Genomic DNA, 15,628 nt, shown 5'->3' on the forward strand with positions numbered 1-15,628 from the left:
CAAATAGAACCCATTATGCAGTTCATCAGCAAATATCAACTTCAGTGGAAGGGTCATCTCGAACGAATGAATCGATGCAGAATTCCAAAAGCACTGCTTCATTACCATCCATATGGAAAAAGATCTCTAGGCCGTCCAAAGAAGAGATGGACTGAAAATTCTAGTTTGAGACCGTAACAGGCCACTTGGCCTAATACTTGTTAGGAAGATGATGATGATGATAGTGAAGCCAGAGGTATGTACTGCTATTTAATGTAAAAATACGCAGTTATCTTTGCCGAATAGAGGTAGAAATGTAATATTGATTCCAGATGAAAATAAAACTATCAAAGTTTTTTCGTCTGTAAGTTTGAGGCACTGAAGGAAATAAAAAACGGTAAGAATCGAACAAATGAAATGTCATTGTTACAATTAATTATAGAAGATGGATGTGTTTTGTGACTAGCAAAATTTGAATCTGTGACTCTGAAATCAGCTACAAGGGTCGGTCCGGTTTTTTTGCCACTACTGTACACTCTGCGACACACGGCATATATGTGAAGTAGTAATAAACATCTTACTCAACACTTTCGACAGCTGCTCTGATACGATCTGCATGCCATATATTTACATTAATAGGAAGAGGAGGGAATGAAAACCCAGTCTTTCATATATTCTCATAGAAATAATGTCACATGGCATATATCAAGGCGGTAGTGGAATTCTTGCCAAACGCTTAGAAACAAACACCTTACTCAGCACTTTCAACTGCAGCTCTGGTACGATCTGCATGTTATCTATTTAGATTAATAGGAAAAGGAGGGAATGAAAACCTGGTATTTCACATATTCTCATAGAAATAATGGCACAAGGTGTAGGTCGGGGCTTCTTGGTGCCAAGAGAGCGAATGGCTCGTTTTCAACTCTTGCACGACCAATCCATCGTTGTGGAAAAATTCTAACGAGAGATGTCTAAATTTCCAAAGTGGTGTTGTCCCATTCTGTTGGAAAATGAAGCTTTCACTTTGTTCATGCAGTTCAGATATCAGTCAAATTAATGACTATGTCGAGATAGGAAGTTCCTGCAAGTTTTTCTCTTGGAAATAGGAAGAGTTGTGCATCGTTTTTTTGCAGGACATACCACAAAACACATTAACAATTGGGGAATCCTGTACATACTCCACTGTTGATCTATGATTTTCAGTCGCTCGTATTCGAACGTTCTGTTTATACAGTATACCTTACCACTCGTCCTCTGATTGAGGTTCTGGCTGATATGTACATCTATTATCAGGCAGTACATCTCACTTGACGATATGTGTCAGAGAAAGAATAATTGTTTGTATGCATCTGAGTCTGACTAGTGTATATGTAGCTAGTCGGCGATGTATGCAATTGAGGGGAAAGGAACTGGTCATCCTACCCCATCAGCTCTTGGCCTAGTTGCCTCATAAGTAGGGGCTTCTTAGTATCACTTATGAGGTTCAGACCTGTCTTCGGACAGTTAACTAAACAACTACAACCTTTCCACTGATATGCAATCTTTACTCCTAGCTGAAAATGAGTCTCTCACTAAAATTATCTTTCTTAAAATGATTAAGAATTTCCACACTGATATACTACGAGTATATGGACCCAAGGATTGGCAAAAGCAACGCTGGAAGACAGAAGACAAGGTGGACGGACGAACTAAGATCAAGATTCGGCCATCTATGGTCAAGAACAGCGAAAGACCGACAACAATGGAAGCTCATCACAAAGTGACTTGCAACCCAAACAGTGATTAGTGAACAGTGGACCCCTCAACTATTACATTATAAAAGTGACCACCATTCCCGGAGTGGCTAACCAGGAACTTCTTGACAAGTCACCGTGCATAGTCAGGAGTCCCTTGCCCTTCATGGGATTTTGTGGCTAATTCTAATTCTAAATACTATATCCCAGTACAAAACCAGGGTGGCTCAGTGCTAGTGAGCTCGGCTTATAAGCCAGGGGGCCCGGGTTCAGATGCCACTTCACCCTGAATTTATAACTTGTGTTGCGAAAGTCCGTTGTCTTGGCAACACAGGAATCTTCTCCAGTTACTCCGGTTCCCCTCTGAAATCTCAACAATTTCTACATCATTCAGTCATTCATTCATTACGAGTGCAATGTAGATTTACTTCCTGTGATGCACTCTGGATAGTCTCTGACGAACTATGTGGTCTAAGCTTGTCGGTACTAGCGACATCTATGAGTCTGGACCACAGTTTAAGCCACAGTCGCATTTGCTCATTTTGCTACTCGATTTCTAAAAATGCAACAAACTTTGAGTGTAAATGCGCAAAAATGCGACAACCGCATTGGATTTCAGAAACGAAAATGGTAATGGAGAAAATTAAATCAGAGATGTATTTGAACTAATCTGAATTTAAATGAAATGCTAATGGTATGGGCAATGTTCAAAAAGATATTGAGCAATGGATGTTCGGGAATTGATTTCAAAGTGTTGGTGCAATTCATGTAAGTTAAGGGGAGAGGAAGGTATTTTTTAAAACTTTTTTCCTATTTGGTGTAAAATATTAATTTTTTGTATATAGAGAACTCATAGCTGTGGCAACTCAACCAAATAAAAATACTAAAAAAAATTATTTGGGAGCCCAAATTTGAAAAAAATTTGCCCAATGCAGGATTATATTAAAACCGATATATCTAAACAGTTTTTAAAGATAGATTCAAACAGTTTTTGGAATATATTTGCAAAAGCATGTTCTACAAACTGTCTGTAACAGAATTTTGATATTAGTGCCTACGTTTGTAAAATAAACAATTAAAATTTAATAACAATTTTCTGATTTCCTTTCTTGCAAACAAACGGACGTATTTTTAAAATGAAATCAATTAACAAAATTCTGTTACAGACAAAAGTTTCGTAATAGTCTAAATTTCATGCATGTATCTTTAACAGTTCAGAAATTATATCCATTTTTGTCTGGCAATGTAGCAAAAAAATGAAGTTACTGGAAACCGATAAAAGCGGGCGTGTGATTTAAAAATCCGTAGCGCAGGAAGTTTAAAAATGACGTCTCAACATCCGATAAGGGCACAAATACCCACAAAATGTTATGCAATGCATTCCAGACATATCAAAGGGTATTATATATATACACACACACACAGGGACATAATTTTATTTTTACTTCAATTTTTATTGTACCTGAGTTTTTGAATGTACTTCACTCCCAACCTTTCTACTAATGAAGTTCAGCCGTCCTCCACACAGATCCAATACCGCATATACAGTCATAGTAGCCCTACGGTCACAGTAAACAGTACGTTCCAAAAATATGTTCGCGTTTTCCAGTGACGAAAGAGCTTTCAATATTGAATCATTTTCGCACAGGTAGGCTACTGTCGTCCATTTGCCTACGTCGTATCCCGGTTTCCCGCACCAGCTTTTATTCGCCAGCTAGTGGCTGGGCTGTCTTAGCTCTTTTCTGAGAACATTAATTTCTGTTAAGAATTGGACGAGTACGTAATATTATACAACTGTTTAAAATAGCTTGAATAAAAGGGCCTCGTTAAGTAATTAACTGCCACGTGATTTCCTCCCTTTCTACGACCCTACGACATGACCACTTGGACGGACAGTAGATAGTATGTCTGAGTAATTTTATCTTTTCGGATCGGACAGAAGTGAAGAATGAATTTACAATACGTAAGGTACTCTTTATAGAGTAGGTACAGAATTATTTCAACATGAGTTACTAGTACGAAGGACGAAACTGGTAATTAGGATTAGGTACAATAGTCTATAGTGCAATAATACGCACAAAAGAACTGAAGTTTGTACCGAAATGAACGGCCACCATTTTAAAATGTCTTTAAATATCCATATTTATTTATTTTTCAATTTAATTTAATTCTGTATATTGTACGCTAATGTGCTGTAGACAGTATAATATACACCGCATAATGAATACGTCCGCATGGACAGCACAGTTCTTGTGTAAAACACTTATTGTTAATACTGTACTGTATTTTGATTAAACAAAAACCTAATGAAAATCATCAAACTCAAAAGCGCGATATTTCCTAGTTTATGTAAATGGATGAACTACTTTCTTCCCTCCTATACCTAGTAAAGTGATTTGTTTGTATTCTACGCCAGTATCATCGAACTCCAGTCGTGCAAGGGGGTAGCAATCGGCGTTGATCCAGAGGTATAGCCAAGTTAATATTAAAAATGTTAGTAAAAATAAAATGATGTCCCTGTATATAGGGCCTATATAATTTAATTTACCGGAAACAACAATAAAAGTGGGCAAATGATTTAAAAATTCATAACGCAGGAAGTTTAAAAATGGCGACTCAACATCCGATAAGGGCACAAATACCCACAAAATGTTATGATATGCATTCCACACATGTCACAGGGTATTTTAAAGAATTTTTGTTTTGAAAATTTATTCATTTTACACCAAAAAATACCATCCTCTCCCCTTAAGTGAACAATTTCTTCTAATTGATTTATATAATTCCATCGCATACTGTGAATTGTGAGCGAGGATTTAGTTGCATGGATCTTGTACTAACTCGAATTAGAAACCGCCTTTCAGTAAAAATAGTTAGCACTCTGCTAACAATAAATCTTGAAGGGCCTACTCGTTAAGAATTTCAGTGTTTATAGAGTGCCCATAAAACAACGTATTTTAATGTGATGTAAATTCAGTAGTGATTGATTCTGAACAAACCTACGTCTAAAGATTTTCTTACATAAGTATATCTAGAGTGTGATAAGATGGATTGAAAGTAATAAAACTCCAAGAAACAAATTACACAACTTTTTGTTTCTAAATGCTTTATTAATTTTATCTTTATGTACATTTATTTATAATATTGCACAAGAATTTCGCAATTTGCACAAATATAATTTATCATTTGTGCATTTTTGCGACAATTATTTATTTTCTAACTTAAACCCTGGTCTGGACGAATAATATTTATTTATTTATAATATTGCACAAGAAGTTCGCAATTTGCACAAATATAATTTATCATTTGTGCATTTTTGCGACAATTATTTATTTTCTAACTTAAACCCTGGTCTGGACGAATAATATTTATTTATTTATAATATTGCACAAGAAGTTCGCAATTTGCACAAATATAATTTATCATTTGTGCATTTTTGCGACAATTATTTATTTTCTAACTTAAACCCTGGTCTGGACGAATAATATTTATTTATTTATAATATTGCACAAGAAGTTCGCAATTTTCACAAATATAATTTATCATTTGTGCATTTTTGCGACAAATTATTTATTTTCTAACTTAAACCCTGGTCTGGACGAATAATATTTATTTATTTATAATATTGCACAAGAAGTTCGCAATTTGCACAAATATAATTTATCATTTGTGCATTTTTGCGACAATTATTTATTTTCTAACTTAAACCCTGGTCTGGACGAATAACGGAAGGTTAAGAGTCCTGCCATTGAAACAAAAAAAGTCGATACAGGTATTCATTGTTACTAAACAAAAGTCAACAAACATAATTCATATAATATTATCTTGTGGTTATGATTTTACAACCTTTTGAAGTTCTCTATTTTTTTCTTTTCTAATAACTTCGTATTTTGCATGACTAAACCTTTAAAATCCAACATTTTTTATTTCCTTGTAAATGCGATTTCATTGCAATGCTTTTTGAGATAAACTGAGCTCTTTTTAAATAATAACATTATATCTATAGATCATACTGTATTAAAACAAATGGCCTGCTCTATTATAGATAGATGCAAACTGATGGGACCAAAAACATGGTATTTGAAGCAACTTGAATCAGTCTGTTGTTGCGGAAGTATCGTGCATGGTGCAGTATTGTTTACGTGTCATTGATTTCATGCGATACCACGAAAAAGAAAAATATCCTCTTCAAGTTAGTTCGATGGCTGAGAAATGGCATACCTAACATCAATAACGTTATCCAATCATGCTTAAAGCCTCCGTCTAGGTCATTTGTCAGGCTTATGTGTTCTTTGCTTTATTACAAGTTGAATGAACTACGCACATGAACTTACATTGGATCGCAGTATACAAGTCCATTCTCGAATTGAGTGCATCTAAGATTTCATATCGAGTGAAGGGTATTACAGCTTTATTACATACAGAATGCCGTAAAATATAATTATGTACAGTATATCATACAGGGTGTATCAAACATCACGTTATAAACATTTACAACTATCGAATCATGCGAATCAATTTATTTTAAAACAAGACAAAAATCTGGACACGCCTGGATTGCGAGTTTATAACCCATGGAAGTTTTGAATCTTATTCCAGGAAGCATGCCTAACGAGATGCCTGAGGCACGGAAATTCTTAGCAATATGCAATATTATTATTATTATTATTATTATTATTATTATTATTATTATTATTATTATTATTATTACTATTATGTATTTTTAATGAAAATACATCTTCCTCTGACCACTTTTATACAAATGACTTTTCTTTCTCCATTCATTATTCTATCTCCCATTCACCATCTTGTAATCCTCTCGGTTACATGATGCCAATTTGTCACTTTCCAGCCACTTTTTCTTATCCCAGTTGGGACCCGTTCTAAACTCTTTTTTGATAACTTATTTCTCGAGTGGGCCCGGATTCAAATCATGGCTGGGACCGGATTTTTCCGGAGTTTTTCCTCAGTCCATTAAGAGCAAATGCTGGGTAACTTTCGGCACTAGACCCTGGACTCATTTCGCTGGCATTATCACCTTCATCTCATTCAGACGCTAGTTAACAGTAGCAGTTGATGAAGCATCGTAAAATAACTAATTAAAACATATTTCTATCCATTCTTTTAACATGTCCAAGTTACTGTAATAATTGAAGAGAGTCCACTGCAAAAATGATGGATGTCATTTGGAATACATTTTTCAGGAGAAGCAATTGAAAGTTTGAAATGCTTAGCGCTCAAAGCTTAACTGTGATTTTCCGATCATTACTGGACAATGACTATCAGTGTTAATGCCATATAACTCTCTATGTACATTCCTTATGTCTTAAGCTATACATTGACAGTCTTGGTTCATTTTCGACAAGAAAGTGACATCCATCATTCTTGCAGTGGACTCTTCAATTGTTTAGTGTACACAAACTGTATAAAATAATTTTTAAGGGTCATCTTTTCACTTATCGTATCATTTTTAATAAATTCTAACTTAGATCATGTACTGACAATCTTCGTTAACTGCAATTTTGTTTTAATTTTACATTCATTTTCTACTCTATGTTCCTGCATCATGAGTTATTAACATTTTTCATTATCAATCTGTAAGTATGGATTTTAGTTTCATCTAACATTTGTCTATCCCACAAAATTCCGTTCAGCATTACTTATTGCAGATCGATGCACAACTATTCTCTTTGTTAATTCAGAAATACTGTTTCCTTATTTTGTAACCTCAACACAAAAGTACTTAATGTTATTACAAAAATGCTTAATATAAGACATCCTTTTTCTGCTGAACTGTAGAAAGACAGCATTTCCGACAAGAAAACTAGTACAGAAAGTACGTTTCATACAATAAATAACATTCAGCACGTTTCCCAATAAATGTAACTATTAGAGTTGAACAACGATCGAAAAAGCAAGATAACAGCGCCCGCAAAACCGAAAACCAGCATGACAATTTGTCTACGTCGCGTCGTTGACGTAAAGACTGCTTGTAAGTGTTGGGACTTCGGGAATGATCAACTCTCGAACGTGAAGCAACATCGAATCGCCACAGTTGTTTATACCTGACTGAACTTTTATCTACTTTGGCAATTATTATATATGTATAAACAATCAAGTAGTCTATTTGAAACATCATCTTCAGCGTATAAAAATCCATTCCCCAATCTTCATTTAATTACTAGACCTTTATTAAAAGGTTAGGAATTTTCTTTTCGTATGTTTGAAATTAAGTGTGCAATCTCAAGTAAAAAAATATTTACGCTCTTTTTAACGTTATGTTTTATGTTTCTTAGAAATGCAAATTTATTTGGGAACTGTTTTTTTTTCTATTTATATAACCATAGGTAATATACATACAATAGGACCAGAACATTTTGATAACTAAGGTAATGTTTTGTTTTATCTTTTTGTCTCAAACATTTCTAACACTGTGTTAATTATTTTATTAATCCCTGCTGCTTTACACCCTATTACCTAAGGAACATTCAGTAAATAATGTGTTGACGGTTAAATAATTGGCAATAATTAATTTGCAAGTTGTGCTGCAGGGAATATGATTATTATGCTTAAATTAAATCCGTGATCATCAGGGCCTAAACGTAGTAATTAAAAACAAGAACAAAAACCATAATTCTGATGACAAAATATATTCTGATTTCCTTGAATTACAACCACAAATTTTCACCAATTTTGTAATTATGTGTAAGTAATATGATTTAACATAAGCAAAATTATTTGAATAATTGTTTAAATGGCGATCTTACTCGTGTTAATTATGTAAGCATGTGTGGCTTACAGCTGTTTCGGTGTTACTTGACACCATCCTCAGAGCCTACTAGATCTCGGCGCTATCTCAACTTCGCTACCTGTTGTGTCAAATAGTGTGTGTGTTCTAAAATTGATCTGTGTGTTGAGAATTTGATTAGGGTATGTTTTAGTGTGTCTGTATATTTCATATTGTTCTAGTGTGTCGAGTTTTTGGTTTTTTGGTTGTATGTGTAGGATTTCCATGTCTGTATTTATGTTATAGCATTAGTTATGTGTTCGGCATATGTAGATGTATTGTGTGCTCTGGTTATTGCTTTAATGTGTTCTTTGTATCGAGTTTAGAATGATCTGCCTGTCTGTCCAATGTAGAAACTGTCACAACTATTGCATGTGAGTTTGTATACGCCTTTGTGGTTGTATTTATTTGTTTGTGTTGTTTGTGTGTTGAGATGTCTTTGTAGTGTGTTTTCTGTACTGTATGCTATGTTGTATTTCTGTTTTCTGAATGAGGATGCGATCTTGTGTGTGTTTTTGTTTGCGTATGTTAGTGTGATGTATTTCTTATGTTCTTGTGTTTGTGTTGTGTTTTGTGTGTTTTTGTGTTTGTTGAGTTTTTGTTTTTTCTTCCTTATGATGTTGTCTATTATGTTTGGGTTGTAATAATTTTCTTGTGCTATGTATTTGATTGTGTTCACTTCTCCATTGTAGTGTTGTTGGCTCATGGGTATGTTGAGTAATCTGTGTACCATTGTCCTGAATGCAGCGTGTTAACATGAGTAAGATCGCCATTTAATCAATTATTTATATTCAAGTGTTAAAAGTAGTGTACGAAAGATTCAACATGGAAAATTATTTGATTATATTACACTAAAATGAGTTTTAAAAATAAAAGAAAGGACAAAACAAAAAATTCTCTACGGAGATTCGAAGCATGCTGTGGAGGTAGCCCAAATCAGCGCCTTGTATTATGCAGTTAACTAAAGCGACGCATGGAGGTTTACGGTTGTGAACTGCGCTCTCACCCGAAGGGACTTAGAAAATTTTCGCTGCTCAAGAGATCGGCCGCTTTCATTTCGACCAAGTGTACAGTTGATACAAGTCATCTCTGAAAGTGGGAAATAGAAAGTGGGGGAAAGTCGCATATGTTCCAAGTAAGCGCAGTTGCCACACAAATCATTAGCGTTTCAGAGTCTGAAGTGTCAACATCGTTTAAAGTTTAAAATATATGACAGAAAAAAAAAATTGTCTTGCTTTCTTTCCAGACAGCGTCAGCTTTTCCCAACAACCACCCACTCTTCCCATCCTTCAGACATATCTACTACAGCGTGTTCATAACGCGTGCGTCCGCTTAATTTGTAATGTTCGATACTATGATCATATCTCACCTTCTTTCGAGAAGTTATCATGGCTTAGGTTACATGAGAGAAGAAATCTGCACTTGCTTTCTCTCTTATATCGAATTATGCACACTTCATCCCTCTATTATTTATTCGCTCGTTTTCATACTCTCTCTCGCTATCATATTATTAATACTCGATCACAACGCGATAACACGCTACAAATTCCACTTCACACATCATCTCTGTATTCCTCATCTTTCACTGTTGCTACCTCTCGTCACTGGAACTCTCTGCCGCCTGAAGTCAAGGGCTGCCGAACATTGAAATCTTTCAAATCCAAGTTAGAAAATTATCTTATGACGAGTTGCCAAACTAACTTACTATTATGGCAAGTATTGTATTGCATGTTTCCACGTATTCACATTTTTTATGTTCTAGTGATATTTAACTTATTTCATATCTTTGTTTTCATATTTTCCGATAATGGTATATCTATAATGTGATTAAGTTGAGCTATATATAATCATAATTTTCCTTAAAAATATTGTATTCATTGTATGCTTTGTACTGCACTATTTTATTACTACTACTATTATTTACTTACAAATGGCTTTTAAGGAACCCGAAGGTTCATTGCCGCCCTCACATAAACCCGCCATTGGTCCCAATCCTGTGCAAGATTAATCCAGTCTCTATCATCATATCTCACCTCCCTCATATCCATTTTAATATTATCCTCCCATCTATGTCTCGGCCTCCCCAAAGGTCTTTTTCCCTCAGGTTCCCAACTAACACTCTATATGCATTTCTGGATGCGCCCATACGTGCTACATGCCCTGCCCATCGCAAACGTCTGGATTTAATGTTCCTAATTATGTCAGGTGAAGAATACAACGCGTGCAGTTCTGCGTTTGTAACTTTCTCCATTCTCCTGTAACTTCATCCCTCTTAGACCCAAATATTTTCCTAAGCACCTTATTCTCAAACACCCTTAACCTATGTTCCTCTCTCAGAGTGAGAGTCCAAGTTTCACAACCATAAAGAACAACCGGTAATATAACTGTTTTATAACAATAATAATACTATTATTATTATTATTGCTATTCTTTTTTATCATTATTATTATCATTATTATTATTATTATTATTATCAATATTTGTCTTATTTTTTTATACTTTGTATGTCTCATTTATTTTGACCTGCTGTTCACATTTTATTATGCTTTTTTCTTTCTTTCTTTACGTTGTACATTATGTCTGATTTCTACTTACTTGTTTACATTTTTTTTATTATTATCTTATTCAGTTTTATGTGTAAAATTGTAGTGTACTTTGTAAATTTGTAGTGCTTTTTGTAACGCAGTTTTACTCCTGGTTGAGTGTTAGAGAAGACCGTATGGCTTTAACTCTGCCAGGTTAAATAAATTATTATTATTATTATTATTATTATTATTATTATTATTATTATTATTATTATTATTATTATTATTAGCTTTCCGTTCCTGATAACCAAAAGGAATGCGAAATTTCATACTATAATCTGGCTTCGTACACAGCGGAATCAAAGTACACATACAACGTTGTATCACTATTCAAGTCAAGGCAATTTCTCAACATTGCCACGTCATAGTATTTTCTCTAATGTTATTTCCTTTTTGCTAAATCTTTGAGACGTCGTCGCTCTTAGAACTAAAGCACAATGACAAAACTGTGCGGATTCTCTCGTTACTATCTGTCTTCACTAAAGCGACACACTCCAGTTCCTCGCCTCAGCGCGCAGTCTTGTCTAGGATGAGCTGTAATCATTGGTTTTCCTTACTCTAAAGACGCTATTCTCTTTCTACATCGATCTCGGTCCTCACATTCTTCATTATTCTAGTTTTCATCCTCCATACTTCCTTAGATTCTATACATTCATGGGTGTTGACTGCGTTTTATTTTACTTTCTCATAGCACGAAGTACCGGACTCAGTGACGTAGCGTGGCTTCTGAAGCAGGGAAAGCAACCATAATTAATTTAGTAATAATAATTATCCTTAAGATTAATTAAACGGGCATATAATTTTTACATGTACAATTAAGAATCATATATGTTCCTTTAAAGGCTTAGGTACAGCTTACAGCAGTAAAATTTTTGGGAATATTTAACATTTTTTCCCTCCATTACTGTATCTTGTATAATAATAAAAATTGGTATGTGTAAAACAGTGTCCTTCTGCTGTATGAAAAATATATATATTTTTTTTACGATTTAAAAAAAAATTATTTATATAATATATTTTCAAAATTCATAACGGTGATAGTTCACTGTGCAGTGATGAAGCTTTTCCCTCATCTATACTAATAATACATCTGTAACCGAAATTTTTCTGGTAATTTTCGATTTTCCAAAAATAATTGGTGTCGAAATGTATAATTAATCCTGCTGAAACCAAAAATCACTTTTCTTTTATTTTTCTTTGTCTGTCTGTCTGTCTGGAGGTTTGTTATCTTTTCACGCGATAATGGCTGAACCGATTTATATGAAAATTGGAATATAAATTAAGTTCGTTGTAACTTAGATTTTAAGCTATTTGGCATTCAAAATACTTTATTTAAAAGGGGGGTTATAAGGGGGCCTGAATTGAATAAATCGAAATATCTCGCTTATTATTGCTTTTTTGTAAAAAATCTTACATAACAAAAGTTTCTTTAAAAATGACTTCCGATAAGTTTTATTCTATGCAAAATTTTGATAGGACTGATATTTAAGGATATACAAGACTTTTAAAATAACAATACAATACATTTTCACCGCCGCCTCAGATTGTAGCGTTGTTGTTCCTGCAGTAATTCCTATGTGCAAAATATAAAATTTTTGAGTAGGAAGAAAAAACACATTTATTCATTGATAGCAATGATACATAGGAGATCGTGAATTCTTACATTTTCGAAAGAAAGAAATATAATAATTACATATCACTGTTTATGCTGTATCACTATTTAAGTTATTTGAAGGGTTCAGAACCATAGTGGGCCAAGCGCCATTTACTGAAGATGTAGAAAACAAGGGTTAAAATTAGGTTATTACCATAATTCAATGGAAACATATAGCAAGTAATATAAAATAGCCTATATATATTAAAACTAAATGATATATCAATCTTCATTAAACTATGGTTGCATGTAATAACAATTAAGAAACATGTTAAAGGAATTGTCATTGCAACAAATGATTGCTCTCTGGACCAAAATGATCGCATTTTAATTATTTAAATACAATTTAAATTAAATAACATATTAAACTAATTATCCTTCCATCAAACACGAATGTTCCCTGGATCAAACGTCCTATTTTAATTATGTAATTACTTTATATTTATTTCTAACGGGTGCAGCGGAGCGCACGGGTACGGCTAGTAACTAATAAACTTATTAACTTTTTCACGTTCTTTCTCTTTATTTTATTGCTGAAACTCATGTTTACAATATCATCCTCTTTCAAATACATTCCTTAATAAATAATATATTTTTTATTTTGTGTTACAAGAAAATACTGATATTTGACCATTTTTAATGAATTTATTTTTTATCAGGTAATCTATCAAAGGTAGAGAAGTGATCTTGCATCATATTGTAGATATGACATGCATAAATACATACAAGAAATGTCATCACAGAATGTTGGATAGTTTTTGAGTTATGTGGGAAACGCTTCATTACCGCACAGTCAACTGAATATCGGAAAAAAAAAATAATAATAATTTGTTGTAAATCGTAAAAATATATGTTTCATATAGGAGAAGGACAGTGTTTTACACATAGGCCTACTGATTTTCATTATTGTTCAAGGTAGCCTACAATAATCCATCCCTCGAAATGTTGTCCTGGCTTCATCTAGAAGATCGTAGGAAAATCCACTGTCTTTCCCTTCTCTTTCACATATTGCATTTCTCCACTCCTGTCTATCTTGCGTCTCGTTTTCAAAATTTATCCACCCATCATAACCTAGACACACGATCACAACACTCCTCAGTATTATCCATTCCCTCCCACCGAACATCCTCATATTCATCTTCTTTCACTGTGGCTGTTCCTCGACTTTGGAATTCCCTACCGAGTAATGTCAGGGACTGTCAGACATCAAACCAATTTAAGAATAGGCTAACGAGATATTTTTCTAACAATTATTGTCAACAATAATAGCTGTTTCAGGTTTCTCAATGTTTAATGGTTATATATATCACAGATAAATATCTAAATTATCTCATTATTATTATTATTATTATTATTATTATTATTATTATTATTATTATTATTGCTATTATTATTATTACTATTATTATTATCATTATTATTATAACTATTCCTTACCAATGTTTATTATTGTCACACTAACCTTAGTTATCCAATTTTCATTATTTACTTTCATGTTGTTTTATGACCTAGATATTAATGTAATAACTATGTAAGCAAATGCATTTAATCAGAATTAGAGTCTGGCTGGGCGGAAGAGAAGGCCTACTGGCCTTAGCTCTGCCAGATTAAATAAATAAATAAATAAATTATTATTATTATTATTATTATTATTATTATTATTATTATTATTATTATTATTATTATTATAACTCTTTCTTACCAGTGTTTTTTATTGTCACACTAACATTACTTATCCAATTTTCATTATTTACTTTCATGTTGTTTTATGATCTAGATATTAATGTAATAACTATGTAAGCAAATGCATTTAATTAGAATTAGAGTCTGGCTGGGCGGAAGAGAAGGCCTACTGGCCTTAGCTCTGCCAGATTAAATAAATAAATTATTATTATTATTATTATTATTATTATTATTATTATTATTATTATTATTATTATTGGAGGAAAAAAAAAGTTGAATATTTTCAAAATTTTACTCCTGTAAGCTGTACCTAATCCCTTAAGTACAAGTAATACTCTTCAGTCTTCATCATTTACATTGCAGCGTAAGTTTATGAGTTAAAAGTTAGATACCGGTCGTTTATTTTAAATTATCATGTCATACATATCCATTACAGTATCTATATAAACGCACAAATGAAATTCCTTATACATTTTAATTGGTTATTTTACGACGCTTTATCAATTGCTATGATTATCCAGCGCCTGAATGAGATGAAGGTGATGAAGAAGGTCTATATGCAATTATTTATAAAATAAATGACATTGGCCTTTCGAGCTGTAATGGAAGAATTCGCTTATATTTTTCAATCCAAAAAAAAAAAAAACCTCTAACGCTGAATGTAATGCTATGCATTATTTAGATAATTTCTCGTCGATTTTCGGCGGGAAATGCTAGTAAAATTTCGAATGCTGTATTTATCTTGTATATGATTATGTCTCGTGACCAGAATATTGTACGAAATGGAAATATAAAAATTGGAGATTTATCCTTCGAAGAGGTGGAAAAATTCAAATATCTTGGAGTAACGGTAACAAATATAAATGACACTCGGGAGGAAATTAAACGCAGAATAAATATGGGAAATGCGTGTTATTATTCGGTTGAGAAGCTCTTATCTTCCAGTGTGCTGTCCAAAAATCTGAAAGTTAGAATTTATAAAACAGTTATATTACCGGTTCTTCTGTATGGTTGTGAAACTTGGACTCTCACTCTGAGAGAGGAACATAGGTTAAGGGTGTTTGAGAATAAGGTGCTTAGGAAAATATTTGGGGCTAAGTGGGATGAAGTTACAGGAGCATGGAGAAAGTTACACAACACAGAACTGCACGCATTGTATTCTTCACCTTACATAATTAGGAACTTAAAATCCAGACGTTTGAGATTG

At 33.4% G+C, this 15,628-nt stretch overlaps 1 protein-coding gene across 4 annotated transcripts in view; it reads right to left on the bottom strand.

Annotated features, from left to right (window-relative positions):
* CngA (Cyclic nucleotide-gated ion channel subunit A) overlaps window positions 1-15,628 on the bottom strand; it is a 1,115,443-nt gene that overhangs the window by 146,424 nt on the left and 953,391 nt on the right. The window lies entirely within an intron of this gene.

The sequence above is a fragment of the Periplaneta americana genome, chromosome 6 (genome assembly GCF_040183065.1).
Source record: "Periplaneta americana isolate PAMFEO1 chromosome 6, P.americana_PAMFEO1_priV1, whole genome shotgun sequence".
NCBI classification, from domain to species: domain Eukaryota; kingdom Metazoa; phylum Arthropoda; class Insecta; order Blattodea; family Blattidae; genus Periplaneta; species Periplaneta americana.